This window comes from Perca flavescens, chromosome 5 (genome assembly GCF_004354835.1).
Source record: "Perca flavescens isolate YP-PL-M2 chromosome 5, PFLA_1.0, whole genome shotgun sequence".
NCBI classification, from domain to species: domain Eukaryota; kingdom Metazoa; phylum Chordata; class Actinopteri; order Perciformes; family Percidae; genus Perca; species Perca flavescens.
Window position 1 is genome coordinate 5,504,529 of NC_041335.1, and position 19,234 is coordinate 5,523,762.

Below are 19,234 nucleotides of genomic sequence, written 5' to 3' on the forward strand. Positions count from 1 at the left end.
ACATGAATTTTATCACATCAGGAACAAAATGGGCTCTGAATTACTGGACAATGAAATTACTCAACTAAACTCACAATCCTTACTAGAACTTTAAAATACTTTTTTTTCACATCAAGAACTCAAAAGTGGCCATTAAACTGGAAACTAGAATTATAAACGGTTCCACTTTGTGAAATTATGATTCACTTTCGTTAGCATTGTGAGATAGGACATGGCCTTGGTGAAGGTCTGTGCTCTCCTAGTGTCCTTCTGGTATTGTATAATGTAATCCATTTACCAGCACAAGTGTTTAGTTTGTTAATTAATGAGTGGTGATTGGAAAGAGACTCTGTAGCTCAACGGTAGAGCATCTGACTCCAGATCAGAAGGCTAACTACATGTAGCTACATGCTAACACCAGGGAAGCCTGTAATCTTGGCTGCCGATAATGTTAATTTCTCCCCAATTTCAGATCACATTCCTGCTGGAACATGTCTGGTTGTTTAGTTTTTGGTTTAAAAGCTTCAGATGCCAATGATGCAGACACCTGGAAACACTGACCAATGAGAGCAGACTGTGCTTTTTAGGAAGGATTTTAAAGAGACAGCTCTACAACAGAGAGTACAGGTGCTGCACACATGGGCCGTATATGAAAAATAAAGTGTCTCTTGAACATTAAAGCATGTGAAGTGTCTCTTGAACATTAAAGCATGTAAAATGTTCTAGAAGAAGCACAAAACAGAAGTATGAACCTGAAAATAACCTTTATAACTCACCTAAACTTCCTACTATGATGTTTTTAATCAATTTTATCACCCCCCAGTGTTGGACTTGTTACCAGTTTGGTTAAAATGTGGTTTTCAGACTCTGTAGCTCAACGGTAGCGTGTCTGACTCCAGATCAGAAGGTTGCGTGTTCAAATCACATCAGGGTCAATGTTTCTGTTTCTCTGTCTCCATTGTACAATAGTCACGCAAGATAGGTTGGTATCTTGATCACATGCTGGAGATTTTATCACATCAGGAACTGGAAAATGGGCTCTGAATTACTGGACAATGAAATTACTCAACTCGCAATTAAACTCACAATCCTTACTAGAACTTTAAAATACTTTTTTTCACATCAAGAACTCAAAAGTGGCCATTAAACTGGAAACTAGAATTATAAACGGTTCCACTTTGTGAAATTATGATTCACTTTCGTTAGCATTGTGAGATAGGACATGGCCTTGGTGAAGGTCTGTGCTCTCCTAGTGTCCTTCTGGTATTGTATAATGTAATCCATTTACCAGCACAAGTGTTTAGTTTGTTAATTAATGAGTGGTGATTGGAAAGAGACTCTGTAGCTCAACGGTAGAGCATCTGACTCCAGATCAGAAGGCTAACTACATGTAGCTACATGCTAACACCAGGGAAGCCTGTAATCTTGGCTGCCGATAATGTTAATTTCTCCCCAATTTCAGATCACATTCCTGCTGGAACATGTCTGGTTGTTTAGTTTTTGGTTTAAAAGCTTCAGATGCCAATGATGCAGACACCTGGAAACACTGACCAATGAGAGCAGACTGTGCTTTTAGGAAGGATTTTAAAGAGACAGCTCTACAACAGAGAGTACAGGTGCTGCACACATGGGCCGTATATGAAAAATAAAGTGTCTCTTGAACATTAAAGCATGTAAAATGTTCTAGAAGAAGCACAAAACAGAAGTATGAACCTGAAAATAACCTTTATAACTCACCTAAACTGCCTACTATGATGTTTTTAATCAATATCGCCCCCCAGTGTTGGACTTGTTACCAGTTTGGTAAAGTGGTTTTCAGACTCTGTGGCACAACGGTAGCGCGTCTGACTCCAGATCAGAAGGTTGCGTGTTCAAATCATGTCAGGGTCAATGTTTCTGTTTCTCTGTCTCCATTGTACAATAGTCATGCAAGATAGGTTGGTATCTTGATCACATGCTGGAGATTTTATCACATCAGGAACTGGAAAATGGGCTCTGAATTACTGGACAATGAAATTACTCGACTAGCAATTAAACTCACAATCCTTACTAGAACTTTAAAATACTTTTTTTCACATCAAGAACTCAAAAGTGGCCATTAAACTGGAAACTAGAATTATAAACGGTTCCACTTTGTGAAATTATGATTCAATTTCGTTAGCATTGTGAGATAGGACATGGCCTTGGTGAAGTTCTGTGCTCTCCTAGTGTCCTTCTGGTATTGTATAATGTAATCCATTTACCAGCACAAGTGTTTAGTTTGTTAATTAATGAGTGGTGATTGGAAAGAGACTCTGTAGCTCAACGGTAGAGCATCTGACTCCAGATCAGAAGGCTAACTACATGTAGCTACATGCTAACACCAGGGAAGCCTGTAATCTTGGCTGCCGATAATGTTAATTTCTCCCCAATTTCAGATCACATTCCTGCTGGAACATGTCTGGTTGTTTAGTTTTTGGTTTTAAAAGCTTCAGATGCCAATGATGCAGACACCTGGAAACACTGACCAATGAGAGCAGACTGTGCTTTTTAGGAAGGATTTTAAAGAGACAGCTCTACAACAGAGAGTACAGGTGCTGCACACATGGGCCGTATATGAAAAATAAAGTGTCTCTTGAACATTAAAGCATGTAAAATGTTCTAGAAGAAGCACAAAACAGAAGTATGAACCTGAAAATAACCTTTATAACTCACCTAAACTGCCTACTATGATGTTTTTAATCAATATCGCCCCCAGTGTTGGACTTGTTACCAGTTTGGTAAAGTGGTTTTCAGACTCTGTGGCGCAACGGTAGCGCGTCTGACTCCAGATCAGAAGGTTGCGTGTTCAAATCACGTCAGGGTTAATGTTTCTGTTTCTCTGTCTCCATTGGACAATAGTCACAAGATAGGTTGGTATCTTGATCACATGCTGGAGATTTTATCACATCAGGAACTGGAAAATGGGCTCTGAATTACTGGACAATGAAAAATGTAAAGTATTGTCTTGAATTTAATCACTATAGCTTGAATTAACATGACCTGATTAAGTTCAATTTATTAAACAGAAATAAGCTTTGCTAATGTTTTCCATGTGTGTTGATTGTACTTAATGACTAGAACTTAGTTGCTCTGTTTAAGTCTGCAGGTCAAATAAAAACTACTTAAGTCACTTTAATTGACTTTATTCAACTTTGGTTTTGAAATATAATCTGTCAAAAAGTTATATTGACCTTCAAGGTACATTACTATATCTGGGACTATCATGAAAATATGTAAGCAACACTTACATACAAATACAAAGTGTACAAATAAAATTGAAGACAAACATAAATCCAAGTATAAAATGCAAATACCGTAGTAGTAAATAATAGTATATAAATAAAAATTCAAAAATATAAAACTTGTCTGTGAAGCTCTTTCACCATCTGATAATGTTCAATCCCATTATAGCTTTATAGTCCCAAAAGTGAATCTGAACTTTTACAATGTCAAGAACTTCCAACAAGTGTTGCCTGCCAAAATAAAATTAGAGGCAAATCCTTGTGTTTTAGCTTAATAAACTGCTTTAACTATAAACTTTAAGAAAAAAACAACAATTTGACAACTCTGACTGACAAACTAAATGGAAAAATGATTGTCGCACTGCATGTCCACTGTGCCAGATTTTCTGTCTCAAATTTTCATCACAAAATACATCATTGGCATTGGGACAATGAGATATACTGTACAGTAATTTACCCTTTTTTAAACTGCCAGAAACACAATGAGCCTAAATAATCATGTATATGCAGTAGCCTAGTATATTTAACCATTCCATTTTAGTGGAAATTTGGAGGGCCAAACTCCTGCCAAGAATAAAATATATTTTCAAACAAATACATTTTTTACCTTGAGGCCTCAGTAAACTTAAGCACCAAATGGATGAATTCCAAAAAAAAAAAAAAAAAAAAAAAAAAATGCAAAGAATATAACAATATAAAACAAATTCTAAAATATAAAACTTGTCTGTGAATCTCTTTCACCATCCGATAAGGTTTAATCCCATTATAGCTTTATAGTCCCAAAAATGAATCTGAACTTGTAGGTCTTGCCTGCCGAAATAAAAAATGAGTCAAATCCTTATTGTTATATGGAGGGAGGTTAAATTAAGTGAAGATTACAAGCAAGAGGATTTATGCAGCAGAAAATTCTCACTTCACCGTTAGAACATACTAAGTTCAGACTTTACATACATGCTGATTTATCAAGAACATTGTCATGAAAAATAAAAAGGTTTATAGTTTGCATCAACAGGAGAAAAAGAAAATCAGCAATCTAATAAATGCCTGTTTATGTAACCAAAAACAATCTTCACCTTAAAATTCTTTGAGATGGCTACATTATAATAACAAACCAGTGTACGTCCTATTTAATATATGTTTTGATCCAATTAGAAATCAGAAAACAAGTGCAGTTTAAATGCCAATTACCACAACCAACATTCTGTCTTTAGATTGCTAGATGTTTTTTCTAGCAGCAGTCCAAAATCCAAAGAACTGAGCTTCCCCAAGCAAGCTGATGACCAACTACAGTCTTGTCTGCTGTAGGTGATATTAGTAAAACAGCGATCCATTGAAACCATCATTGATCGCAGCTTTATTTTGTCTAGCAGCAGTCCAAAAATCAAGTAACCGTTAACAAAAGTCCAACACCAGGTCCAGTCTTGTCTGGTGCAGGTGATTTTACTCATGCAGTTTGTTTTTGAGGACCTGCACTTTAGTGGAGAGCTTGTTCCCATCCAATTCCATTAACACTTTCTGAAGAAATTCGAAAGTGTATCGCAGCTCCTTGGGATAGCTCAAGTTTAAACAGTAGATCAAGCCAAGGAGGACTGCACATCCATTTGCAACCTCTCTCAGATCTCGCAGCACTGTGCAGCCTTCAATGACGACGCCAACATCCTCAGGTGGATCTGTAGCATCTGCTCCATCATGTCGAACAACGTAGATGCCCAAAACCAGTCTCTCCATTTCCGTCATGGCATCAATACCAATATCCTCACTGGCCTATGACAAAGAAAGACACCCATTATTAATTATGCATCTATGACACTAGTAACAAACCCAAAAGATGTTAAGTTTACAATTACAGAACACAATACTCATTCCCAAGAAGTATTTGCTTATTATTTTGCCCGTTTGTTTAAATAAGGCAGATTTTTATTTCTTTGGCTTAACTTTACATTATATATACGTTATATACTAATGTAGAAATTGTTGCCAATTATGTTTTTGGTTGATTAATCCTATTAACGATGATATTCAAATTTGATATATTGTCAACATTGGCAAAAATCAATATAGCATAACATGCATGTTCTTAGCCTACACAACACATTTCAATTCACAGGTTTGTGAAATTAAAATATAAAAAAATACATATTTTCTGTATCAATTTGTCTATGATTGACGAAGAATGCAACTTACCCAGTACTCCTTAATAAGGCTGTCAGGCTTTTCATTTAAGTAGATGCACAACGCCTTTAGGATGCATGTCCGTTGTACTTCAACACTGGGATTCTGTGGGAAGCCAACAACTGATTTTGAACATTGACAAATCTATTATGACCTTTTACAGAAATACATCTTTGTACAAATCATAGAATTTTGTATTTGTGGATAGCAAATCATATTTGTAAATAGTGTAGTATTTGTGGATCATGGTATATGCAAATAATTTATCTTTCCATAGAGAGGTTAAAGACCATAATACAAAAAAATTATTATGTTTAGAGTAAATGTTAAACCCCCAGGGGTCAGAGCGCAAAATACACCCAAAACACATACCTTGTCCATTTCTGCAATGATTACGTCGATATCACGTCTTGCTGTTCCCCCCTTCTTTTTGAATACCCTCATTAGCTGGCTGGAGTAATGATCCAGTTGGGACATAAAGGTTGAGAACAGGGGGACTGTGGTGATGAGGGTGAATTCTGCATTCACCTGAAACGTATTAAAACACAAATTCACTATGAGTCTCTTAAGTTAAAACAAATATATTTAAAATGATCACATATGGTGTAGAGCAGGCATGTCAAACTCAAACTCTGTGGGCTACATCCGGCCCGTGGTACAATTATATCCAGTTTGCCTCGATAGTGGAGATGGCGTGCCCATAATAATAATAAGACTGTATAATAAGACTGTTTGGCCCTCAGTACCAGTTCTTAATTTTGGCCCTCTCTGTAACTTTCTGTTTGACACCCCTGGTGTAGAGGGAACATGAGTTTGCTTTTGGTAAATGTTTTTAGTTGGTGGTTCAATGTATCTGTAACCATTTTATATGGATCTATGTGTAAAGTGCATTGTAATATAGAGTAGAACAACTACATGCATGGATTCTTACCACACAGCCTCCAAACCTTTGTCAATTAAATATGTGCTCATTTGTTTTATACCCAAATACAGTATTTAGACATTAATTCCACATATTTAAATTAAATACAGGGGAATAATACTTTACCTGGCTCTCAGTAAACAGGGCTGGCCATCTGTTTTTGAACTCTGCTATGAAGGGCATATCTTTAACGACTTCCTGTCTTCTATAGGCAAAGGTTCTTTCCATTTTACTTTTGATTAGCTGTTGGTTGTTCTTCTTTTTCACCTCCAATAGAAGCGCTTTCCTTTCTTCCTCGAGGCTCTCTTTAGTTTCGCCTGCAGGGTAATCAGGACAATAGTTGACTTCTGCTTTCCATGGCTTCTTTACCTGGTTAGGTCCGTGACTCATGGCACCTCGCTTTTCTTTTACAGCGTTGATGCTCAACTCGGGGCAGCCGATGCTCCTTAGTCTGGTGCGGTAGTTTGCCATTTTGTACTTCAAACTAATTTTCCATCCATAAAAGCCAGTGACAGATCCTTTCTCCTTTAAAAAGGGATACTTTGTTGTCAGAGCCTGAGCCACATCATCAAGCTCTGTACTAGAAGGATAAACTTTGTATTTGATGATTTCTGATGCCAAACCATCTAGTATATCGGACCTAAGTTTGTTAGTTGTTTTTAGAAGAGTTCCACTGCTGTAGAAGGCTTGTTTTGCCTTTTCTAACTGAATCTGTACCTCATAACTGAACTGAGGTATTTCAAAGTTTGTGGGCCATGGCTGTGATCTAAGGGAAGTACCTGAAGAAATAGATTCAGCGGAGGAAAGTATGTCTGTGTCTGATGCTGAGGACAGCAAAAAATCATCTTCCCCTTGCGGAACAGTAGTGAGCGTGAGTGTGACTGTCTCATCTGGCAAGTAAATAACTTTAATTGTGCTCTTGTCTTTGATTTCTGAAGTTTCCGTTAAGTTCACAAACTCATTGTCGAAATCAATGTCTCTATACTGAAGCCTGAAATTTCCAGACAGGCTGAAGTGTCTTCCAATCTCTCCTTGAAGGTCCTCTATGGAATCGGGTATTCCATTGGGCAGAATTAATTTCGATGCGTTGTCTACGCCAAATATGACTCTCAGAGTTGCAGACATCTTGTATTCATTCTGCAAAACAAAAAGGAAAGTTTCTTTAAGAAGAATTCACTTTGTGTCTGAAAAGGCCTACATGCCTCCTTTTCCCCCTGATTAACATTTATGATAGCCCTATGTAATAATAAATGTAATTAGTAGTTAGTTTGTATTATGAATTTAAGCAAACTTTTGCTACAAAACATTATCTGATTAACAAATAAATTAGAAAAGTAAAGCCTCCACATAAATTTAAAAAAACATTACCTTTCACATGTACAAATCTTTTTAAAGTCACCATTCGTAGGGATCCAACTTTGTAGTCAGCCAAAGGATACTGGTCAGCAAGCTCCTTCAAACCAACAGCTGCAAGCTCTCTTGTTGGGTGTAACTCATAAGCTCGATAGTGCTCTCTGTACCATGAGCTAAGTTTTTTAACAATGAAAATCAAATCATCTTTTATAATGCACAGCTGAATTATTTCAGAGAATTCTGGAAGACCCCCACATGATCCATGCACAAGTATCATACCTTTTTTGTAGTTTATGCCATTAACAGTGACACTTTTGGCAAGGTTTACATCAGTGATGTCAGGGTATGTCTGGGTAATTGTGTTCAATACATCCTCATTAAGGACATCAATGGGGACTTTTGAAACTTGCGCAACCTCCAAGGAAGGCTTTTCATTGTCAGGACAAAGCATATTATAGGAAACCATTAACTGATGCTTTGTAGCTAATGACAAAGTTATGTTCCTGAAGTTGTTTGTATGCCTAACAACTTGCTTAAAAAAGCTGTGTTTGGCCTCGAACCGCATAGTCCATAATGAGACGAGGGGACCAAAACATTTAATCATTTCTGGATAGTGTTCCAGAAAATGATGTTTAGACAACAACTTCTGATCAGGAAAGAGTTCCTGATAACGTTCTCGATGCTCTGAGATTTTGCACTCCAAATATGCAATTGATTCTAGACAATGAACAGGGGCAACAACCAATTCAGCAATATCCTTTAAATCCAAAATCACCTGCCAAGCAGGTTCATCACTGGGAACAAGTTTACCAATGATAAAAGGAAGTAATCGAAGAAGACACCAGTTTTCGTGGGCATTGCCACCCACTGTGCGTTTCTTTTGTAAAGTTTTAGGTAGCAAATGAGGGCGGTTTGTTTTGTCCCCCTCTTTGTATGGAAAAGAATGGATAAGATTATTAAGGTGTTCAAGACTGAACAACTTCTTAGATAAAAGCACTTTAATGCACTGTGCTAGTTCTACAGGAACTATGCCCTCAAACAGATCGTGGACAATATCTGGGGGGTAACCACTTGTCACATTAAAGTGAGACAGACTGTCAGTTAAAACACAAGACGTTTTTACACCAAAGCAGCTTTCCCCTTTTTCTTGAGCCGTCTTTACGTGAAGCTGATGAACTTCCTTGGTTCTACGCTCAAATACCCCTGATTTCACTTCTTTCTCCTGAATGTCACAATTCTGAGCTGTACAAAACCGACAGAAATATTTTCCCGAAAAACTCTCTACAAATCCAGCTAGCCCATGAGCCCCCAGATTATCTGCAACAACGCATTGTACTGTGCCCTTGATAAATGACCCAAGTTGTGGAATAAACAGCCCTTGCTGCTCCAAAGTCTCTATATCATGCAATAAAGGTTCAAATATTTTTTTGTAGCCATAACCTTTAACATGATCACTTTTGCACAACAATGCTAAGTAGATTGAGGACAGCACTGAGCTGCTACCAGGAGGCAAGTTACCTAAAATCCAGTAGACTGCACACAGTTTGTGTTTTTTGCGTGAAGTTCCCAGCGGATTGCAGACCTCAAAGTCATCGATGTACAAACATAAGCAAATCCTTAAATCCTCACCTGAAAAGAAAGGGTTGTTATTGTGGTATTCACCGTCCCGAAAAGACTCATACTGGTGTGCATTTGCAGAAGAAACTGCATGATTATCAAGAAGCTTATCAACTATATCTTTACGATCAAGTAGCTGCTGTAGAGAATTCAGTAAGGGAACGTACTGAAAGGTTTTGTTGGACCTTGCCTCTAGTACATACTCAACAGGTTCCACAACCTTAAAGTTTTCCTTGTAGTACTGTTTACGTTTGAAGGCTGAGGCTAATGGACCACCCTTAGCTATAGCTATTACCAAAGGATTATTGCTAGAAATGGCTAAGATGACTTCATTAATTATTAACTGATTAACCTGAAGGTTATGCTTATTGAAAATGTCAAACGCTGTACTGTGTGATACAGGCACTGCAGCAGAGGTAAAAATGAAATGCAACTCTTCCAGTAACTCATCAATTGCAGAGCTTGGTACATGTGACAAAGTCTCTAATTTCAGAAGGACTGATGCCAATTTTTTAATTATTGTGTCTTGCAAGTTATCATTTTCTGCCTCAGCTTCAGTCAAATTGTCACAATCTAAATCAGAAGCAATTTCAGCAGTTGAATGCTTTTCAGATAGTTGATGCTCACCATCTTTATTACATCCTTTCAATAGTCCAACTTTAAAGTCTTTTATAGTGCAATGTGCATGCTTCCTATTCTTATGGGATTTGAAAGTAGCATATATATTGGTTTGAAAATAACAATTTTCAAACATACAAGTTACTGTTTCATAACTCCTCAGATGGTGGTTTACATGAGAAAAATACTCTCTACTAGATGCTATTTCATTTCCTGGACACAAAAGGCATGTCAATATTACTTGTTCTGTAGTCCTTAAATGTAAAGCATCAACATGACATCGACTCAAATGAGTTTTAAGTGCATTCCATGTTTTGAATGAGCATGGGCATTCATAGTATGTGCAATTGGTTCAATTTATAGTGTTTTAGTAATTGGTACCTTGTAGATTCACTTTCAGAACACTGTTTGCACCTCCACATTCAGAGCCTAAAAAAAAAAAAAAAAAAAAAGACATGAAAGTGTTAATGATACAGAGTCCATTCCAAACCTATAGCAATTATATTTGAGCCACTGGCTCATCTCATGATGGGACAATTGCTGAATACATCTGCAATCTACACAATGTATAGCTTGCCTAGACAAAAAAGATTTAATGTAAAGTGAATGAGTTTATGAAAGTATACAGTATTTTAGGTTTTAAATTGCTACCCTAAAAACCTCACATATTCAGTAAATGCTATCTGATTATTTTTATGTACTTGTATGGGCTGCACTGTAAGCAGCCACAGAGAACATGGCAGAGTTCTGCACAGGTTCTGCATTGTTGCATTCACACACACACAGTATTTAACATGGTTACAGTAACAGACAGCAGCACTAATTTAATACTATAATGGAGCTTAAAAAAACAATACTAGTTTAACTGGAGCTAAAAAAAACATTAAAAAAAGAACATGGCTATGCCATGTGTTATGTAAGGCTAATGTTAAATATTTCAATAAAAAAATAAAGCACAATGTTTAAAGCTAAATTAAAACAAAACTAAACTAAAATAACCACACAGAAGGCTCAATATTTCGATAATTTAATTAACACTTCTAACACTTAGCTAGCTCCTATGACAAGGATATAGGCTAGTAATTATGGGTGAATTAAGCTAGGAAGAAATCGTTTTAAATTATCAACAAAGTATACGGCTAAGTGCGAAAAAAACATTATCTGTTGTCACAAATATACAATTGTAAAATATATTACTAAAAAAAAAACGTTCTACTTACCAAATAATTTATGGATGATAACGGATTCAAAACATTTACAAAAGTTGCCCAAGGACATGTGGTACACGAAGGTGGAAAATGCTGTCCATGCGTCGTCTCGTCTACTGCGCATGTGTGAGATTGCAAGTACGGAAAGCGCTTTGGGACAATCTTCAACCGCTAGTAGGTTTAAAATGATCTGGTTACATTGGTTTGAATCTGTGACATTTTGTAGACTTGAAATATTATACTATTAATTTAATGCAATGAAACTTGCTTATTTTTACTGTATAAACATAATACTTTTAGTAATTTTACCATAAAACAAGTATTTAAATTAAACTACACGCATGCTTCATTTCTAAGAGTGTACTCGACTAGCAATTAAACTCACAATCCTTACTAGAACTTTAAAATACTTTTTTTCACATCAAGAACTCAAAAGTGGCCATTAAACTGAAAACTAGAATTATAAACGGTTCCACTTTGTGAAATTATGATTTAGTTTCGTTAGCATTGTGAGATAGGACATGGCCTTGGTGAAGGTCTTTGCTCTCCTAGTGTCCTTCTGGTATTGTATAATGTAATCCATTTACCAGCACAAGTGTTTAGTTTGTTAATTAATGAGTGGTGATTGGAAAGAGACTCTGTAGCTCAACGGTAGAGCATCTGACTCCAGATCAGAAGGCTAACTACATGTAGCTACATGCTAACACCAGGGAAGCCTGTAATCTTGGCTGCCGATAATGTTAATTTCTCCCCAATTTCAGATCACATTCCTGCTGGAACATGTCTGGTTGTTTAGTTTTTGGTTTAAAAGCTTCAGATGCCAATGATGCAGACACCTGGAAACACTGACCAATGAGAGCAGACTGTGCTTTTTAGGAAGGATTTTAAAGAGACAGCTCTACAACAGAGAGTACAGGTGCTGCACACATGGGCCGTATATGAAAAATAAAGTGTCTCTTGAACATTAAAGCATGTAAAATGTTCTAGAAGAAGCACAAAACAGAAGTATGAACCTGAAAATAACCTTTATAACTCACCTAAACTGCCTACTATGATGTTTTTAATCAATATCGCCCCCCAGTGTTGGACTTGTTACCAGTTTGGTAAAGTGGTTTTCAGACTCTGTGGCGCAACGGTAGCGCGTCTGACTCCAGATCAGAAGGTTGCGTGTTCAAATCACGTCAGGGTAAATGTTTCTGTTTCTCTGTCTCCATTGGACAATAGTGTTTCTGTTTCTCTGTCTCCATTGGACAATAGTCATGCAAGATAGGTTGGTATCTTGATCACATGCTGGAGATTTTATCACATCAGGAACTGGAAAATGGGCTCTGAATTACTGGACAATGAAATTACTCGACTAGCAATTAAACTCACAATCCTTACTGGGGCCCACCACCTTTGGGAGGAACCGTTGGGGTCGGGTGCGATGCCACACGGGTGGCAGTGAAGGTCAGGGGCCTCGACGGACCAGACCCGGGCGGCAGACGCTGGCTCTGGGGACGTGGAACGTCACCTCTCTGTGGGGGAAGGAGCCGGAACTGCTGCGGGAGGTGGAGCGCTACCGGTTAGATCTGGTGGGGCTTACCTCTACGCACAGTCTCGGTTCTGGAACCATACTCCTGGATAGGGGTTGGACTCTTTTCTTCTCCGGAGTTGCCCAGGGTGTGAGGCGCCCGGGCGGGTGTGGGGATACTCACAAGCCCCGGCTGGCGCCGCTGTGTTGGAGTTTACCCCCCGTGGACCTGGAGGGTCGCCTCCCTCGCCTGCTGGTTGTGGGGGGAAACTCTGACTGTTGTTTGTGCATATGCACCAAACAGGAGTTCGGAGTATTCGGCCTTCTTGGAGACCTTGACTGGAGTCCTGCATGGGGCTCCAGTGGGGGACTCCATTGTTCTGCTGGGGGACTTCAACGCACACGTGGGCAATGATGGAGACACCTGGAGAGGCGTGATTGGGAGGAACTCTAAATGTCTAATGTCTAAATGTTGAAAGAGCGCCACCTGCCCATAAGTCTCGCTTTGCCAGACGCGCTGAAGGAGTGTCTGACTACTCCACACAGCATTCGGGGATGGCAGGGAAATCGTGCTCTGGTTTAATGGCATTTCTTTAAACCAATCACAATTGTCATGGGCTTCGCTAAACTCCGCAGAGCCGCTGCAAAAATAGCCATGCAAGAGAAAACTCCGAGTGAACATGCAAATTCATTCCCTGACATTAGATGGCGCTTAATGTAAAACAGAAATACCCCGGTACACAAGGTGGCGCTGGGCAACTTTACGCTTCTGACACTCGCTTGTCACTCAGAAGAAGAGAGCAAGTAATTACGCGCTTGTCAAAATCATACAAAGAAAACATGGATATTTCAAGCACCAGTAGCTCCAGCTTCATCGATGAAGAAATTATTGTTCTGTTGAATGAGGAAAGACGCCGGAAAAGACGCCGATATTGGATACATCCCATAGTTACGAGAAGAGAAGAACATGGGGAGTTTTATTGACTGGTACAAGAGCTGAAAATGTATCATGAGCGTTTTTTTGACGGACATTTATTTTAGAATGTCCGTCAGTGAGTTCGAAAATTTACTTCAACAACTGGCTCCCTCGCTGACAAAAGAACAGACACACTACCGTAAACCAATCGACCCAGAACAGCGTTTAGCCTTGTGTTTACGGTGAGTTCGTTTACATTGTTATTCACTTCAATTAATGTTGTAAAAACATAAAGTATGCGTTGTTAAAAACTAGTATTTGTCTATTTCTATTTCAGTTTTCTAAGCACTGGGGACTCGTATCGCACTATTGCGTCCATCTTTCGACTTGGTGTGTCAACTGTGGCTTCGATAGTGAGTGAAACCTGTGATGCATTGTGCATTGCCTCAGAGATGAACATTTGCCAGTGCCTACTGAAGAGATGTGGAGGAGTACAGCCAGGAGGTTCCATGAAAGATGGAATTTCCCTAACTGCTTAGGAGCCATGGATGGGAAACACATATACATCCAGGCCCCTGCAAACTCTGGTTCTCTCTACTTTAATTATAAAGGTATGTTCTCCGTTGTATTGCTGGCCTTAGTTGATGCAGATTACCGCTTCCTGGTGGTTGATGTGGGGAGCTATGGCAGCAACAGTGATGGAGACATCTTTGCCAATTCTGTGCTGGGAAAAGCACTCAGAGATGGAACTCTGAATGTTCCCCCACCAAGTGAACTTCCAGGTGCTCCTGAGCTGGGAAAAGTTAACCATGTCATGAAACCATATCTCCTCCGGCCATACCCTGGACGCCGCCTCCCCACAGACAAGAGAATTTTCAATTATCGTTTGTCTTGGGCACGGCGCATCTCTGAAAATGTATTTGGCATCCTCAGTCAACGCTTCCGGGTTTTCCAAAGAACTTTACAGGTTCAACCAAGTGTTGTTGACAAAGTTGTCAAAGCTGCTTGTGCATTGTGCAATTATTTGCGCCCAAACGGAAATGACCAGAATCATGCCACAGAGGATGACCATGATTGTGAGGAAACACTACAAGGCTTTGAACATTGTAGGGGGAAGCGGGCATCTGTGGAGGCACAAAATGTCCGAGAACTGTACAAAGAGTACTTCAACTCACCAGCAGGAGAAGTTGCTTGGCAGTATGACCATGTGAACCATGATCTGGGGAACAGATAAAATCAAACTGTAAATTTGAGCCATGTTCATTACATTTCCCATTGTGAAAACCGCTAGTGTATGTAGTGTACAGTATGTGTATATATACAATTTCTGTGAAGTTGAATACACTATCAAATCTATTGCATCTGATTCTTCATTAATTAATATGCCAACACTCACCACAGCAAATTAAATATGTTTGATATAACATGTTCTATCAAAGTTAAAGCATAGTTTTTTGCAAAATGTAAAGTATTTGATCACTTCAACATATACTTATTTACAGCTAAATTTAAGTTGTGATTTTGAAAATAAACATTTTTACAAGCATTTTCTTTAAAATGTTCCCATTCCCTACACTATCCTGTAGATAACTGTTGCCTATAAATGCAGTGACTCTGTAATTAGGCACATAGCTATTTCAATAAGAGGTCAAGAATACTTATGTACCAATCTATGCCAAATCCCAAAATATGTTACATTATTTTGAAGTAAAAGTCACTTGCACAATTTCTTTTGGAAAAATGAAACTTATTTTTTTAATGAACTACAAGTTGCAATAACAATCACAAAGTATAAAAGGGAGTCAGAAAAGATAGTGCAAATAAGTCACAATTACTGTAGTGCAAGTGAACTGTAGTCCAAGTGAACTGTAGTGCATGTGAACAGTAGTGCACGTACACATTCAACTATTTATTGAATGTAAATAAAAATACAAATAAAATGGCATATATTTATATATATAAATGTATATGCAAAAAAAAACAGCAGTGCAAATAAGTCACAATAACAATAGTTCAAGCGAACGATTATTAAATAGCCATTTTCAACTATATTTCTTGAATGTAAAAAACAAAAACACTAAAAAATACAGAATTAAAATGCCTATAATAAACATCTATTAGGGTAGCCAAGAAGTTGTAGAGCAGCCATAGTTTGTTGGGATCTGCGGGGTGACCTGATGGTAGGACACCGGCGACTGCTGAGGAAAAAAAGCAGAAGAGGCCTGGCCAAACTCAGCATCATGCAACAGCTGATGTATTTTTAATTTGACTGAAGACTGTACGGCTGGGGACAATCTCCTTAGTGCTGGTATCAAGCTAACAGCAAACAAGTAATTATCATCATTTTGTTGCTCTCTTCGTTGCTCTCTGCGTTCCTCTTTCTCACTTTCCCTGGCTTCTTTGGATAAGAGGTACCGGTCCAAGAAGTCTGGGGTCTCTGAACGTTTTCTTTTGTTTACAGTAGACCTTGTCACAGTTTGGCTGGAGAAGGATGATCCTGGAGACGTGCTTGCTGTTGCTTCTTCACTGTCGCTCACTTCTTTTTGGACCACCACTTGGTCAATCCCTTCATCCATATTTTCAGGAGAAATATTGCTGTGAACACTGTAAAGACAAATTCAGTTTACATCAGAAACAATAACACACTGTTCTAATGATAATACCTTCGAAATTCAGTTGATGTTGCAAGGAACTCCATGACCTTCATAAATGTCCACGGCTTCTTGTTTTTAGCAGCCTGTCCACTTCGGCAATCATCTTTGCGCTTTTTTTTTTGTATATGTATCTCGCTGGCTTTTCCATTTCTGTTTTACCTCCTCCACTACAGCACACAAACGATGGCGATTGTCAAACGTTTGTGGGAAAAAGTTACAAGCCTATGTACATGAAAGACAATTAAGTGAAATGAAACTCACCATCTAGGCCCATTTGCTCTGCAATACCACTCCATAGCAGTTCTCTTTTGTCAAGATTTTTGTAGTCGCTGTTGCGTTTGTCATAAAAAGCTTTATGTTCCGACACCACCGAGACCAGCAGCTCTACGTTCATCTTGCCTTGTATCTTCCTCGTCTTATTTCTTTCCGGCAGTGTAGACGCTACTTGGCATATATCTTCTTCGCCGTTACATATGTGTGCTCGGCAAGACCGTTTTGTGTGTGGAGTGCCCCCAAGTTGTGTTTTACTGTAACTTAAGAAGCTCCAGACACGTGAGCAAAAGCGGCAATCTCATTGGTCGGATAGTTTTTGACGCGGCGCGTCAAACCAAAAAAACTAACCCGAGGCGTTTTTAAAAAAATGACGCTTTTACGGGTAGCATTTTTCGAGTCGGTGTGCACACTCAAATTGGCGCCCTTTGTTTAGTCACGAGGCGCTTCACTTTTAAAACAGTGAACTACTGACAACCAGACTACAGCATCAAACATCTGAACATTCTACAACTTGGTGCGTCTATATTTTATTTTATTACGTGTTGCCATAGCGAGGGGTTTGACCAACACAGTCTCACTCCCTACTCGTCAAATGTATGACGTCAAGTTTCAACAAAATAGGGGTACCCTTGACGTTATTTTTCGACGAGGGGGGGCCGTCAGATAGACATTCATGTTATTCCCTCACTGTCGGATATCGACGAAAGAAAAAAACACGCCCCCGCCCCTTAACTCGAAATCTGTGACAGTTATTGGTATTTTTAGCCCAATAACCGCTGTTTTAATCAACAATATTCACGAGATAGTATCATGGTTTATATGTATTTCTTTTTATGTTATTATTTCGGTATATTTCGGCCAGGGAAGCCGGATTGCTTTTTTGTTGATTTATATTTTTTAAACTATAATGCTACATCTATCAACATTTATTTAGATGTTATCATGGTATTCATTTCTTTACTTTAATAATATTATTTCGGTCTTATTACCGGTGAAATATTACAGTATATGCTGTAATATAGAACATTACGATATGATCCGAGCAGGAAGCATTCAAAGCCGATAGGCCTATCCCACAATGCAATGCGGCCATTCATTTCAAAGAATCGGGCAGCGATCAGCTGGTCTTTTACGCCAGGATCGCTTCAATATACATATATACAGTCAGTGATTGTGTCACCAGCAACAACACGTTGCTCAGTTTTGTTCCAGTAAGTTATGAACCATAATAACGTTTAAACGAATCCGCGGAAAACTCCGGAAGTGACGTAGTATGTCCCGCTCAGCGGATACGAAGATAAAAATATATAATATTCGTAATATTGATGTTTTTTTCTAACGTTGTATTTGAGGAGTTAAACAATAAAGATAGTTATAATAATAAAATACAGTTTCATGTATTTGTCTCATATATTGTGTGCTCGGCCGGCCGGCGGGCGGCCTCAATCTGAAGTGGAATCAAGCCATTTCACGGCAGATAGCAGAAAGAGGAGCCGAACGGGTCCCCCACCCACCCGGAAAAACTACAAGTGCTCAAGCTTTGTAACAGCTTCTGTGGCGTTTCTTATGGGAGTTGTAGTTTTAAAGTATATTGGTATATTTCTCATAAGTAGAAGTTGGCAGTGTATAATTTTGGATACACCCTGGGGTTTTTTGGGATGGAGAACACACTGGTGTCATCAGATTTTAAAAATCGAATCGTTAAATAGGTGAATATAGCTTATTACCATATTTGACAGTGCTTACAGTGGATAAACTTTGGTGACCATATCTACATGACAGCTGAGGTCCAGAGCTTTCTATAACAGCTGGTTTTATGTGTGTAGAACCTTCTGTTGCTAAATGACAGGCCTTCATACATGTACTGGGTTCAAGGTTCAGAGGTCAATATTTCAAAGCAGGAGTAATGTATCCTCTTCAGACTGACATATGTTCCTCTCCAGGTTGAGACCTTTCCAACGATGTGTTTGCTATAGTCCTACGACAACGTTTTAATTTTTACACATCATGGAGACCACTTAGCAGGAGATAGCCTACTTTATTGTTCCCAGAGGTATATTTGCCTTGAGTTCAAATGCTTCACAAATAACACTTGACATATTGTTTTATCATACAGCTGACATACTTAAAATAAAAAACAACATGAACAAAGTGATATAGGCTAGACTGAAGCACATCACACAGCAACAATCTATTGCTCATCTTTCACAAACAGTGACAAGAGCAACACAACCATGCTTCATATCATGAAGCTATTGCACACCCTCAATCTCAAGCAACATTATTTAAAGTTTTAATTGAGGTAGGTCCAAATTAGGCCTATATCATCATCAATGTTTTTATAGTTTAGGGCACCAAGGAAAAAAGGTTGGGAACCACTCCTCTGACCCATGTCATGACCCTTTTCTCAGCTTGTGAAATGGTTGAATGAGATGTGTGAGTTTTGTCTTTGTGCAGTAGGGCTGAGGTAGAAGTGTGCCAAAAATGCCATACAAATGTTGTATATGTATACATACCCAAACAAAGCTATATACATCTTACTCAGTGAACAAAAACCTCGGTAACAATCTGCTTATCCTTTTAATTTCCTGAAAATGCTTCTTAAAACTAGTCCCTTCTTAATTTTGAATAGGTAGTCTCAGTAAAGGCTACAAAGGTTAGGATGGCTACAAGCTGTAACCACGGTGATTGATATGAGGATCATGTTCTGAATATAATAATGAATATGTTAGGCCTACCATAAATT

The 19,234-nt window shown here is 38.5% G+C and overlaps 4 non-coding genes across 4 annotated transcripts; all 4 read left to right on the plus strand.

Moving 5' to 3' along the window:
* Nucleotides 1–842: 842 nt before the first annotated feature.
* trnaw-cca (transfer RNA tryptophan (anticodon CCA)) lies at nucleotides 843–914 on the plus strand. Its single transcript has one exon. It is a non-coding gene; the product is annotated as a tRNA-Trp (tRNA).
* Nucleotides 915–1,797: 883 nt separating this feature from the next.
* On the plus strand, nucleotides 1,798–1,869 carry trnaw-cca (transfer RNA tryptophan (anticodon CCA)). The gene has a single exon. It is a non-coding gene; the product is annotated as a tRNA-Trp (tRNA).
* An 884-nt stretch (nucleotides 1,870–2,753) lies between these two features.
* trnaw-cca (transfer RNA tryptophan (anticodon CCA)) lies at nucleotides 2,754–2,825 on the plus strand. The gene has a single exon. It is a non-coding gene; the product is annotated as a tRNA-Trp (tRNA).
* Nucleotides 2,826–12,250: 9,425 nt separating this feature from the next.
* trnaw-cca (transfer RNA tryptophan (anticodon CCA)) lies at nucleotides 12,251–12,322 on the plus strand. The gene has a single exon. It is a non-coding gene; the product is annotated as a tRNA-Trp (tRNA).
* The last annotated feature ends 6,912 nt before the right edge of the window (nucleotides 12,323–19,234 follow it).